Source organism: Agelaius phoeniceus, chromosome 4 (assembly GCF_051311805.1).
Source record: "Agelaius phoeniceus isolate bAgePho1 chromosome 4, bAgePho1.hap1, whole genome shotgun sequence".
NCBI lineage: Eukaryota > Metazoa > Chordata > Aves > Passeriformes > Icteridae > Agelaius > Agelaius phoeniceus.
In genome coordinates this window covers 38,244,283-38,258,448 of record NC_135268.1, presented here as the reverse complement: position 1 = coordinate 38,258,448, position 14,166 = coordinate 38,244,283, and positions in this window count along the sequence as shown.

The window sequence follows — 14,166 nt, the reverse complement described above, 5'->3', positions numbered from 1 at the left end:
AGAATTTTCTCCTTCTTTCTCTAGTTATAGTTAAATTGTAATAGGTAATTTCATTCTTCCATCCTGTTTCCTCCTTGAAATCCACTGCCAAAGCACACACTCCCTCAGAGAAAACCCTGCCAAATTCTACATCATTTAAAAACAAACTGTAAAACAAAGAATGGAAAATCACAATCTCAAAACAACCAGCTCATAATCTTCTTTCACTCCTGTTTGTCTGACACCATGTATCTCTCTCAGATGCAATCTTGTACCTAATTTAGACTGAAAAACTCCAAATGGTAACCACAGGTTTATACCTACTGCAAATTTTTCCATTCCACAAACAATGTAATGTACAAATAATTAGCCAGATTTTCCAAGTTCCATGCAAGTCCTGGGGAGCTGCAGGGCTGAGGAATAAAAACTGAGCACAAAAAAAATCTTCTTCAGTTTGAGCTTTTTACGGAGTTTCATTAGGGGTTTTTTTCAGTTTTACAGTTTACATGTTTTCAAACCACTTTATCTGGAAGTTTTCATTAATCATGTGGTAGATGGATATTAATTTCCCTGCATTCCTGACTTTTAGGTTTCAGTGGCTGGAAAATGGTATCCACAGAATACTTATCAATAGTTTGTTTTGCAAACAGAAAGGTGGATCAAGTGGAATTCTGGAGAGATTAATCCAGGAATTGATTCTTGTCAGCCCTTCATGAGTTATCCAAATTATAAACTAAAGAATATGAATACAGTTCATGCATATATTTTATACACAGAAGGTGGCATCAAGCTACCAAGAACTCAATGTAGATCAAAGGGCAAGACTGGAATTCAAAATTATCTCAATAAAATTAAGATGTGGTTGGGGGGAAAATAGAAAGTAATTACACTTTTCAGTGTAATCAATGGCATAATAAGAAGATGATATCCCAGACTGGGGGAACATTTTAGGGAATGATTTACTGGTTATTGTGGAACACAGTCTGAACATAAACCATCATTATCAAATTACCACAAAAAAAAGAGTGAGTAGGTATTAACAAAAAAGCAGGCTATAAGACAGGTGAGGTAAACCTCCAATTCTGCTCAGTGCAGGAAAGGTCACACTAACTACACTATTTCAAGAAATACAAGTACAGCTTAATTAAAGCACCAGGAAAACACACTAGACATTTAAGAAGAGTAATAATAATAATTTTTAAAAATAAAACATTCATTTTCTTGTGTAGTGGTGTAGAGAAAAGAATGCTAAGGAGAGGCATGCTAATCAAATACATGGAAGGCAGACACAAAGAAGAAAAGAATGAACCATGCTCCATGTTGACAGCAACTAGAAAACAAAATGAACTTCAGTCACAGCAGCAGAAAACTCAGTGAAAATTTGGGAACAACTATTGCAAGAAAGAAATAAATATTGAAATAAATGTGCCTGAATACTGAAATAAATGTCCTGTAGAAGAAAGGAATAATCTCTGGAAATCTGTGAGTATACAAGCCACTGCCAGGAATGCTGGTTTTGACAGCTGAAAATATCTTGCAGCAAAAGGTGAAATATTTGCCTCTTCAGACACCATCCAGCCTTCTGTTTGCTCTGGCTTCTTTTAGGCTTTACAGTGTAAGCTGAGATCCCTTGTCAAACCAACTTTAGCACTGGCAACCTTAGAGTCCAATCTTTCTTTCTGAAAAGACTCCGTTTGAAAATTGAAGGGGAGGACTATTTCGGCATGGTGATAGCACAGTCAACATTTTCATAGTAAAGAAAAATAAGATTGTCATCATTTTCTGCCCATACATCCAACACATTTCTTCAGCTACCTTTCAGTCCCTGTATTAGTATTAATTTTGAACAGTGTCTCTGCTCAGGCTCATCCCAGCTCAGATTAAAGTTCACCAGCAATAGAAATCACTTGATTTCATTTTATTGTTAAGGCACTCTCTCATGAAGGTGAGGGGTTAATGACACACCAAAGTATACAGAAATTTCTTTAAGGAAGAGATTCATCTTAGACCAACAGCTACAGAGAAGAACAACGATTGATCTTCTCACCACTCAGCAGCATCAGCAAAGCTACAAACATTTATTGTTTTTACTCCTCTGGGAGTTATTTATTGAGCAAAGGGAGGGTGGATAGCACTTCCTTTGAAGTGAAACATCTTGCTTGGATAAGGAGATATGTTGCATGAAACGAAAGTAATAAAAAGACAAAATGCTTTATTAAATCTTCTTTATCACAATATTGTGTTCCAATAACATGATCTAATTAAAGACGTATATGAACCTCTTTTCATCTGAAGATTAGTTCAGAGGTCTTAATTTATTCTGAAACAAACATGCTGCTGAAATGTTTCCAAGATTTCCAGTGATGTATTCTTTCCATTTTCTCTAACAGGTGTTGATTCTTTAACTACCTCTTCAAGATTTGTTGTACAGGGAGGAAAAAGAGACAGCGCTTTTTGAAAGGAAGAGACAAATTATTTCTTTATTGTCAAATCAGCAAAAAATATACTGTCTAGTCATTTAATACAGAAAAACTTCATAAATTTAATTGATTTAACAGTGAATAGCTCTGAGAGTGGATCTCATTGCTTGCAAGTTCACTTCAGCTCTTTCCTTCATATGCAAGAGGTGAAATATCAGATGTTTAAAGACACCTCACATAAAATATCTTTTGGAACATTGGGCTCCTGTGCAATTCCCTTAAGATCAGCATGTTTCACAAATAAGATGAATGAAGGACGATTCTAATTTCCCTTAGAATGATACTAGCAGAAAATATTTTGCAGGTTACAGCCATTACCTTTCTCTTGAAGCACTCTACTAATTTTCCCCTAACACTTGCAGTTGCCTTAGCCCTGAGATAATACCTACAATAAAAAGATCTTCTTTTACTTACAAAATAAATTTCAACAAAGACTGTTTCCATTTCATGGTAGTTGTGGTTCTGCCATGCTTGGTATAAAACAAGAAGATAAAACTGATGTATCATATTCAACAAAAGTTAATTGTAAGAACACTATAATATATTGCTTAGGTGTAGTATAGTTCAAGTCTCTAATAGTAAAAATTGAATGACAAATAAATACACCCATTGCTACATACAGTCATACCTACATCCCAGTAATTTTTATGCTGTGGAACTGTAAAATGTTCATGAGAAGCCTGACTATGTATTCTGTAGCAACAGCTTTGCAGAGTGTTTGAAACATTTGAAAAATATTTTATATTGCTCAGAATTTCATTGAACTAGACCTAGAGGAGGTTATTGGAACTGGAGGTTATTGGAACTGGAAAAAAATATTTAGTCTCTTTTTTCTTCTTTTTTTCCTCCCCTAAAATATTCTAATATTCTTTTCCTTATCATAAACGTTGCTCCTCTTAATCAGGAATTGCTTTTTTTTTTTTGGTCTCTGCATTCAACAGTCATTTGTATTTATGTCTATGAAGGTTCTTCACTGAGGATAAAACTTTGGTGCAGTTTTTGTTTACTTACAGTCACAAGTATACTCCCAGTTCCCCTTTTAGCCCTTACCCACTGTCATTAATCCTGCCTTAAGTCCTTTGCTCTTCCTTTGTATTCATGTAGAAAATGACCATAGTTTAAAAAACCCCCCTTGTCCTACACAAGTACTTTTGTTCTTACCGATATTAAATATCCACGACCTCTGTTCCTCCCGCTAAGCCCTCTCAGTGAATTCCTTATTATTGTACATCGTACTCCTTCTTAAGGAGTCAAACAAAGATCAGATCTGGCACACTTAGGAGCTCATCCAAGACCATCTGTTTTATCACATCTTTTATCCAACCTTACTAAGCCATTATTTAAAAACAGAAAATGGGGGTGTATTATTAACTTCTGTAGTAGTCAGAAGGAAGACAAAAACATTTTCTGCTTCAAGTGGTACAATATATCCACATGCTAAGGCAATTGGATTTACTGCAAACAGCTTTTACATAATGCAAATTAAAGCTTACCTACAGAACATGTGAAGCTAAACAATTTTGAAAAAAGCAGACTAAATGGACAGTAGAAGTCAAAGGAAGTGGTATATTTTTGGGATGGTGAGTTGGTTATTAGTATTTCAAAAGTAGATTTTGTAGTTGTAATAAAAAAAAATAGGTTACGTGTTAAAATTTTGGGGACAATTAACTGCAAATAATATCTACATCAGGGTAAGAGAGAAGATAATTTGACAAAGGAAAAACAGAAGTATGAGAAGACTGGGTCTTCAATTGCATTTATGTAGTTCTGCATACAGCAGAATAACTGCAAAAAATAAAGCCCATAAATATTGTGACTAGTACTGAAACAAATGGCAGATTTAACTAATTATAGAGCAGAAAGTTACAGAAGTGGTAATTTCATACTGTTAACTTTTAAGCAGGTGAAATTACAATAAGTCACTGTAAGGATTGGGAGATTGCTCTTGCAAAAAGCAAGTTCACTGCCACCTCTGAAAAACAACTGGAAGCTCTAGTATCTTTCTTTTAAATACATTGTATCCACACATAAGTTAAATTTGTATTTTTTATTTCTTTTCCTGTGCCTATTACCTAATGTATGTTCTTGATTTAAATATATGCCCTTGTTCTTAATGAATCTCCCTCTGGATACCGAAGCATGCACCATAGTCTCCAAGCTTCCAGAGAAGGTTGCTTTCACATATTGCATTAATTAATTGATTCTTGGTCATCAAGATGTATCAAGATGTATCAGTCAAACACTGGACAGGTACAGTCATCACTGGTCATCTCTCTGGTAGATGGCCCAGCCCAGAGAGTGGTGGTGAATGGATTCACATCCAGTTGCTGGCCAGTCCTAAGTGTCCTGTTTAATATCTCATTGAGGTTCAATATGGAAAAGTGCCAAATCCTGCACTTCAGTCACAACAATCCCAGACAGAGCCCCAGACTGGGGCAAGAGCGGCCCAGCAGAAGAGAACCTGTGGGTGCTGGCGAACTGCTGGCTGAACATGAGCCAGTGTGCACCCAGGTGGCCAAGAAAGCCAGTGGCATCCTGGCCTGTATCAGCAATAGTGTGAGCTGCAGGACAAGGGCAGTGGTGTTCCCCCTGTACTCAGCAATGGTGAAGCCACACCTTCAATCCTGTGTGCAGTTCTGGGGCCCCCACTGCAAGAAAGACATTGAGGGGCTGGAGTGAGTCCAGAGAAGCACCAAATGAGCTGGTGAAGGGTCTAGAGAGTAAGCCACATGAGGAGCAGCTGAGAGAGCTGGGGTTGTTTAGTCTGGAGAAAAGGAGGCTTAGGGGAGACTTATCACTCCACAACTCTCTGAAAAGGAGATTTAGCCAGGTGGGCATTGGACTCTTCTCCCAAGAAAGAAACAACAGGACAAGACAAAATGGCCTTGAGCTGTGCCAGAGGAGGTTCAGTTTGGTTATTAGGAAGAATTTCTTCACTGTTAGCATGGTCAGACATTGGAACAGACTGCCCTGGGAGGTAGTGGAGTTACCACCCCAGGAAGTGCTCAAGAAATGACTGAACATGACACTTAGTGCCATGGCTTTGTTTACATGTGGGTGATCACTCAAATGTCAGGCTCAATGATCTTGGAGGCCTTTTCCAACCTTAATGATTCTGTGATTAAAAGACAGCGTACCACCTACAGCAATCCTGTCTATGCCACTTCCTACCAAACTGATGTGCCTTCACCCAGCTGGCCTGATGAGACATCTGGATTTTAACAAAATTGCCAATTTATTTCTGCAAATATTTTACTGTTTTCTAATATTAAAACATTGTAAATCTTAGTCAGCGAAACATTAAACAATTACTAGCACAGATAAAGAGTTCCCAAATGGTACTGATATACATCAGAATGGCAGGTTCAAAGACATGGGAGAACTTCAGTACATTTGATCTGTCATATGAGAATAGTGGTTCCAGGAAAAATCATCCTATCTCTTGCCAGTAGAATATCATACATTTATTAGAGTCAGGGCCAAATTTACATTGCATGTACAGATATATGAAGAAAAGCAGTTATTGTCCCAAAACTGTTCCAGCTGCAGAGAAACAGAGAAATATCTTTGTCAGGGAAAAAGAAAAGAGAATGACCTAGGCCCGAGGACAACATAACAACAGACACAAAACTGGCAGCAAATTGAGCAGTGGATTAACAAGTTCAGAGCTAAAATGAAAGCTGAAAAGAGATTCCTTTGAGTACAATAAAGACCTCAGCAGCATCTACAGCAAACCAGGGTGATTAAAACTCAGGAAAAGTAAATAACCAGTGTTTCTATTTGTTGGTAGATAAGCATAACCTAGTAACTTCCCACTGGATTTTGGTCACTGGGCTCACAAGAGGAGAGGACAATAGAGAGAAGTCAAGCTTGCAACTAGCCTAGGAAAAATAAACATAAACATTTGTGTATGTCTTTGTGTGCTCAGCTCTCAACACATACCTGAAACACCATTTATATGTGGCCAAAAATGGGAAATTTGTTTAGACACAAATTCATCACATTTCTAAAAGCTGAAGAAATGAAAGAATTTTCATCAGGCCACGTGAAAAAGACAGTGCAGGCTCTCCAAGATCTTAGACTATTTTGGAGTAAACACTTTCCATCTAGACCCTCTGAAATGTTCATTTCTCTCTCAGTGGAAGAATGGTAGCTCATCTTGCCCAAGAGCAGGCTAATCCTGCAGCATACCATAGATGTCACTGCTTGCTCCCTGGGTGCTGCTGTTTTTCCAGCAGCAAGATGGATGCTGGTCAGTCTGGCTTTACCAAGCTTTCAGGTACTCCACCACCACGCTTGCATGCTCTCTTGCCTAGGAACCGGCAGCCAGGAGAGCAGAAAAGCAGGGCAGCTCCCCAGCCTCCAGCAAAACAAAGGGAAAACAGCCCTGAGCTTCAAGGGGCCCCATTCAAAAGGTTTGATGTCACCCTCTGGTCATCAGTGGCTGTTGGAGCAGCTTCAAAGTGCCTTAGGAACTGAAATTAAAAACTATGACAGAATCCTACTTCTACAAAAAATACAAGTCTAATACTGAATAACTTGCACAGAAAAAAACCTTCTTTTTTTTTTAAGTCCTATTAAAAATTGTGTCTCTTCTTCACCTTAAAACTAGTCTTCAAGTTAACAAATGAGCTTTTGCTTTACAGAAATTTTCCCATTTAAATTGTTATTTCCTGCATCATTTATTGTGTTCTTTGATCTTGGCCTGCCCCTTTAAATCTATGTCATCTTCTTGGGCTGTTTAGATAAATGTAGCTTAATAACTTCACAGTTTTATCTTTAAACACAGATAACTATCACACAGTCAGTTTGCTGCTCAGTTGGGAACAGCCACAAGATACTATTTTTAAAACTTCATAAAAGCCCTGAAAGCACTGAAAGGATAATCCTAGTGGCTGTCACTGTGATTGTAAAAAGGACCTATAAACCAAGGTGAGACATCTTTTGTTATTTCAAAATCAGATATCAAAGAAAATATCATTACTTCATAATGTCTCAGCTATTAAATAACTGCATTTCTTGTGCATCCAAATCTCAGACTTTATTAATCAGACTTCCAAGTGACAAATTAGGTCCCTCTGGTATTTACACATGATTTCTAAAAGCATCTTGACCTGTAAATCTCATCACAAACAGTACCAAATATCTGAATAGAAGAGCTAATATATAGCAAGGTAATTTTAAAATAATGATGCATCAAGCATTAACTTGAATTGTTTATTTTACAGAAAAAAGAGAGGTTATGAGTAAACTACTGAGTGAAGATGAAGCACCATATAGTCTTATGCTAGAGACAGGATTTCACAAAGAGGAAAGTGTTGGTGGCTGTATTACCTAAGATTTTCTGACATTAATGCACTCCACAAATGCATAAGAATTGAAAAAGAAAGATGAATCAAAGCTCAGGTGCTAGATTACAGGTTGGAAGATTCTGCTCAATGTGGTTTCCACACATTCAGTGTCTTATACAAAGCTCTTTCATGTATTTTAAAAGCATTCCATGGCACACAGGAAAAAAAGAAGTTTATTATTTTATCAAATAGGATCTTTTGTTGTGAGTTTTTTAAAAACCATGTCTGTGAATAAACAGATTCAAGTAGCTCCAATTAAACAGGGTTAGGCTAATATATTCTCTAGCATCACTAATCATTCTTCCTGCCACAAATAGGGGCAAATATACCAGTCCTGATATTGGTGGTCTCAGGTGGCAGCTTGTTTTGAGGAATATATCTGCTGTACTTACAGAGTGGGAAAGAGGCCACACTACCTAGATCTAGGTGCCCTTTCTGACAAAACTAAGCAAGACTCAGTGGTCTCTTCTATAATGTCTTATACTCCACAAAATATCAACCAGCAAGTTGAATCTGTTTCCATTCAGAGTGCAGGAAATATTCAGCTGCAGTAAAGTATCTTTCTACTAGGTGTAAAGCAGAATAAAAAGTGAACATAAATACAATCCTCCCACCTCTTTGTGAGATACTCCTATTGTTATGCTGTAAGAATTGAAGAGCTGGCATGATAGAGATTAATGATTTTGTTTGGTCACAGCAATCATTTAACAAACTGAATGATAATGGTGTTTCCTGGTACCCTCTAAGTTGTTCTGGGTTCTGAGTGAGAGTAAGCTGGCTAGATCAGCAGCTGAGCAATCACAGAAGCACAAGGCATGGGAAAGAAGAAAAAATATCTCTCAAATTAGTTTAGCCTGATCCATGTATTCAAGTTCAATGTATTTCAAGCTGTAAATCTTACCAGTGACCATTCAGAAATGAATAGGAGAATATTATAGAGAAATAGCACAGCCAATGAAGACACATCTGTCCAGGAAAAGGCCACCAAAACTATTTCTTGAACAGGACTGAAGCACAGGATGTTCTGGATGTTGTGGGAAAAAAAGATGATATGAAGAGAGTTAAACAGTGGGGTAGGTTGAGCAAAGAGGATGTGCAATCTGTTCTCAAGAGTTCTCAGGCTCAAATGGACAAAGCCCTGAGCATCCTGTTCTGCCCCCATAGTTCATTCTGCTCTGGGACAGAGTCTAGGCTACACACCTCCACAAGCACTACCAGCCTTGACTGTTCAGTGGTCACAGATGAATGCAGATAGTAGCAATCAGTAGCATCTCAAAAATACAATGGTCATGAAGACATCTCAAGTCATTTCAGACAATTTCTAAACTCACTTACATGGGAGGCTAGGAAACAGGTCAGATGTTTCACAGATTTTCCATCACATGCCAGCAGCTCACTTGGATGTGCAGGAAGAAAAAATAATGCCCTGAAAAAAATTTAACCTTGAGAATATTTGTCTATTTGTTGGCATACCATTCCTTCTACAATGATTCTACAATTTGTTTACTTTTCACAGGACACTAAAATTCCCATTTTTAAAGCAGAAACTAACTAGCTGACTTTATAGGAGTGCTGTTTGATTTTGAAGTGGAGAATAAGCAAAGAATTTGACATTAATTTAGAAATTAGAAATTAATTTTTTGAAATTAATTTCAAAATTAGTTAGAAATTAATTTTTTGTTGTCGCTACTGATAAAAGTTTGCATGTAAAAGGAGGCATTGCCCAATGCCACAAAAATCTCAGGGATCAGTCAGTCTGTAGTGAAGAGGTCATTTCTCAGTTCTTCTTCTAGCCTCAGCTTTATGGCAGACATTGTGCCATCCTATTTCCATGTGCAAGACTGCATCAAAATTACTGCTATGTTTTTCATATCAAAGGGGGAGAATAAATAGTAAACAGTAAATTGTAATATAATAATATAGAAATAATAGTAAACAGTACCATGTTTTTAGTTAATCAAATTTGGATTTTAAATTTTGCTAATCCTTCACTGAGATTAAGGAATGCTGCTTGATATCCTTTTAGCAATATATAACAATGGAAATATTCCATAATAAATACATATATGGACCCATTATTTTCCATTGGCATGCACATGCTTTCCATCATCTTATCATCTTGATAATCTCCCTCTGTCTTACTTAAACTATGTTTACTGTTATAAAAGGTGATACTTTTGTATGAGATACAGATAAGGGTCTCAGTTATGTCACGAATAACACACAAAATCAGCTTTCAAAAAGTCCATATTAAGTCAGAAATCTAATCCACGCAGAGTCAATGGAGCTTGGTCACCTGCTACATAGGATTTTTTGAGAACTTGACTCTGTCTATGATTAGACATGCAGAAAAGAAGCAGAACTACCAGCTAAACTTAGCCTTTTGTCTTTTAATTTTTCTTCTGCATCTAAATCTGAATCTTGGTGTTTGCACTCACAAACACACACACACACACACACACACACACACACACACACACATGCATACAGAGAAAGGTAGAAATAAGTTAAACTGTTTGAATAGATTCATTTGTTCCACTCACATTGAAATACCCCTGTGGTTGTTTTACAGCTTCCAGAAAAGACACATATCTGGTGTCTGCACACTAATTAATATATTTGTCCTCCCTTCCAGTGTTACTAATTGTTCCTTGGGCTTAACCTTAGACAGTGACTTAGTTAAACGCTATATTGAATTTCACCACTGCCATTTGAACTACCTTTCTGGTAGTTCACTGAAGGGTTTATAGTTATCATGAGTGACCAAAGCACTTGGATGTGCGTACTTAGGTCAGTGTATAGGCCTATACATGTGGGATGGGGGTGAAATCTTTTAAAATAAAACAGCTGCAGAAGAAATGGTCAAGCCATTGAAGGCAATATGATAGCTGCTATTAAATCCCACTTTGAGAAACTTCCTTTAGCTTTGATGATTTTTTTCTTCTCAAAAGTTGCTATCAGTTTTTCACTGACCTCAGCTCAACCTCAAAGAATCAACCTAACTTGTAGTCTGCTCACATTTTTCTTATGTGGGCACAAAAATAGTAGAACAGAAACAGCAAATTGTATTGAAACTGAAGGTAATCAAAAGTTGGGATGGTTTGGGTTTTAAAAAATTCATTAATTTTATTTTTCTTTTGTAAAACAAATACCCTGAGGTGGTTCACATCAGGATCCTTTTTTGTCTGAAGTTCAGGAAGGTAAGAATTAGTAGTTGGAGACTTTCTCTTTAATTGTAACCAAATGCTACCTTATAAGGGGTTGAGGATTACCATAAAGGTGTTCTCAGCTTTTCAGGCACTGTTGCTGTTCTTGAAATAAAAATAATTTGTATAGTGCCTACTCAGTATGAAATCTGAAAGACTCATAATCTTTATTTATGTTAGCAGCATTTTTATTAGGCATCCTTGTTATCGTGAACCCGTATATATTCCTATTCAGATGGGAAACTTCCCCATAAATGGATCAATGCCACAGAGCAACACAAACTCTGCATCTCCTACAGCTGCAATGCCTGCCTGATAGAGGAATCTGAGTCTACCAGTACAAGTCAGGCACTGAGCATCTTTTTCTCAGTGCACATGAAGCACCTTGCCACAAGGTCGACAGAAGCACCGTGCCAAGCAGCAAACTCCCTGTGGCACTCGTGCATAACAGATCTCAGGATTTTGCCCCTCATCAAGACCTGAGTGTTTGGCCAGCATAGAAATCCCACATTCCAGCCTGAGAAATCTGTGCAGCGTATGTGCACTCCACCCCACACTTCAGGAAGCAACACGTCCTGTTGCACATGCAGCATTTCACTGCTCTGCAGATTCCCAGTAAATCTGACTCCCAGCGGCTTTTCCGTGCGTGTTCCCAGGGACTGGGCAGCACATGGGCACTAGGGCCGTCAGACAATCCCCAGAAGTGTAAGTCTTACTGTGCAGGCATGCAGTGACTTCATCACATGTGCATAATAAATATGAGGCTCTCTTAAAGTGTTGGCCTGACTATGAGGGTTCTTGCAGTCTTGTGGTTATCACCAGGCTGAATACAACCTGTTGTAGAGCATCCTGGGCAGAGAATCTGACCTGCCACAGCTTCTAAACAGCTTGAAATTGTAACAAATGTATAAATTTATCAACATCTGCCCAGACAATGTTTCTGGGCTGAAAAAGAGAATGTGTTCAGGAAATCCAACCGTTTGGTAGCCTTTAGACTACAAAGCCTAAGTTTACTAGGTTGTCCCTGAAGTTTACAGTCTCCTCTTCAGCCCTTGCACTTGCATCTCTTTCCTCACCCTGGGATAAGTGACCCTCTACCCCCATCTCCATGGTCTAAACGCCACCTTGGGGAGTGAAGGAAGCTGGTTTTTCCCAGTTTGGATGACGTTTCTGAAAAATATGTGATTTTATAGCATCAGTGGAAGGATTGGCAACCTTTGCATTCAAATAAATACCTACAGCACTTGTTCAGGACTCCACCTAATTATAAACTAAGAATGATTTCCAGGCTGATAAATATTGGCTTGAGAATTTAGGCACTTGTATTTTGGCTTGCCCAAAGTGACACACCCATCCCAAAATAGCAGAGAATCTCTGGAGCAGAACTGGAGTGACCCATGCTAACAATTTTGTTGCCCAAAAGACCAAGCAATTTTCATTCTGTCTCCTGTGTGTATTAGACTTTTCACCGGGAGATTTTTAATGCTATTTTGTTTCTAAGGCTACATGTATTAAGGGGTGAGATCTGAAGGAGCAAAAAAGGAAGAAAATTTTATATATTAGAGCTGGTGATTTCACCTTTCTGATGAAGTTTGTTGCTGTGGAAACAGTTACAAAACTGAAAAATTCTCACAGGAGTCTCTTGCCCAAGAAAACTCTGCCTCTTCCACAGACTAATTTTCTCATCTTGACAAAAATCAGCATCTCAGGTGAAGGACAGAACTTTCCTGGGAGGCTGTCTGTGTTGGAGTTACAGTCAGTGGTTTTATCTGCAGTGCCCAGAGGTGTTTGACCATGATTGTGCCACTCCCCAGGAAGCCAGCAAAGACTGTGCACGGTGAGTAGGGGCTACTGTGGAGAGACCTGCTGGTACTGCTTTATTTCATGTGGGAGGTAACAAAGCTCTGTGTAGCTGAAGTGGAATCACCTTCCACAAGAACAGGCAGCCAGAAGAAATGTTAAATACTTATACTGGGCACATTTTTAATGGCTCTGGGACTATTCTGAGCCAGCAGCACCAGGTATGGTGGATTATCCAATTCCAACTCCAACTGAGGAGTTACAAGGATTGGAAAGAGGGCCCACAGAAGGAGTAGCAGTGGTGATTTTTTTATTTCATCACTAATACCAGTTTCACAGCGCCATCAAAAAACGGAAGCCAGAATGTGGATGTGTGGTTCTCAAGGTGGGAATGGTCTTTGGTGTCCACGGTGGTGACCTTATTAGAGCAGGCATAGAACTGATAGAGCTTAGAGCAAGGGGCAACCAAAATAGGAAATGCTGCACAGCAGCTGCCATTGAGCTGGAACACGAGTAATCAGGTGGCTACAGAGACCAGGGTCTCAGTGCCCTGTGGAGGCACTGTGTGAGCAGGCTTGCCCAATATCCTACTGGGCACACCCCAGGTAGGAGCAGCTTAAGCCTTAGCTTCAGCTCTTCAGTCACTTCCCCCACTTTTCCCAGTTTTAACACCATATCCTCTTCCCATGTTTCAGATCTTATCTACATTTTTCCTGTCCTTTCCCTGTAGCACTTTAACCTTTCTTCAGTCTTCTGTCTTTGCTCTTTTCTCTCTTTATTCTTATTTCCTTTTCCTTTTTTTGACTCAGTTTCTGTCTCCGATTCTCTCTTCAAAGTCTGTAATCTCACTACCACTCAATAAATCAATTATTTTCTGCTCCTTTCAGGCTACACTTTAATTATAAGTTTGGCTTTCACCAAAATTCTTAATTTCTCTGATTTGCATCTTCAAGTCACATTTTTTAAATTCTAAATTGTCACACTCTACCCAGTTCCAAATGTCACCTTCTTCTCTACTGTTATGGTATCTGTTCATCTGATGGTGCCTCACTCACAACCTGCCCTGCTATTCCATCCCATCAGTTCTTAAAGGAAACAGCATGCCATGATAAATTTACTCAAAAATCTTCAAAGTTGTCATCAAATCCTCTGCAGTTCTCTTCTGTGCCTTCCCCATCAGGAAAAATTTATCTGTTGCCTACATTTTTTAACCTCCTGGCATGCAAGAACTCTTATTGGTCAAGAAGTCTAAGACAAAGGCAATTTTGCCATGGAATTCATCAGGAATCCTATGTATTTTCTATCTAGAATTGAAGGGGTTTGATTATCACAAGTATTTTCTGCTATCAA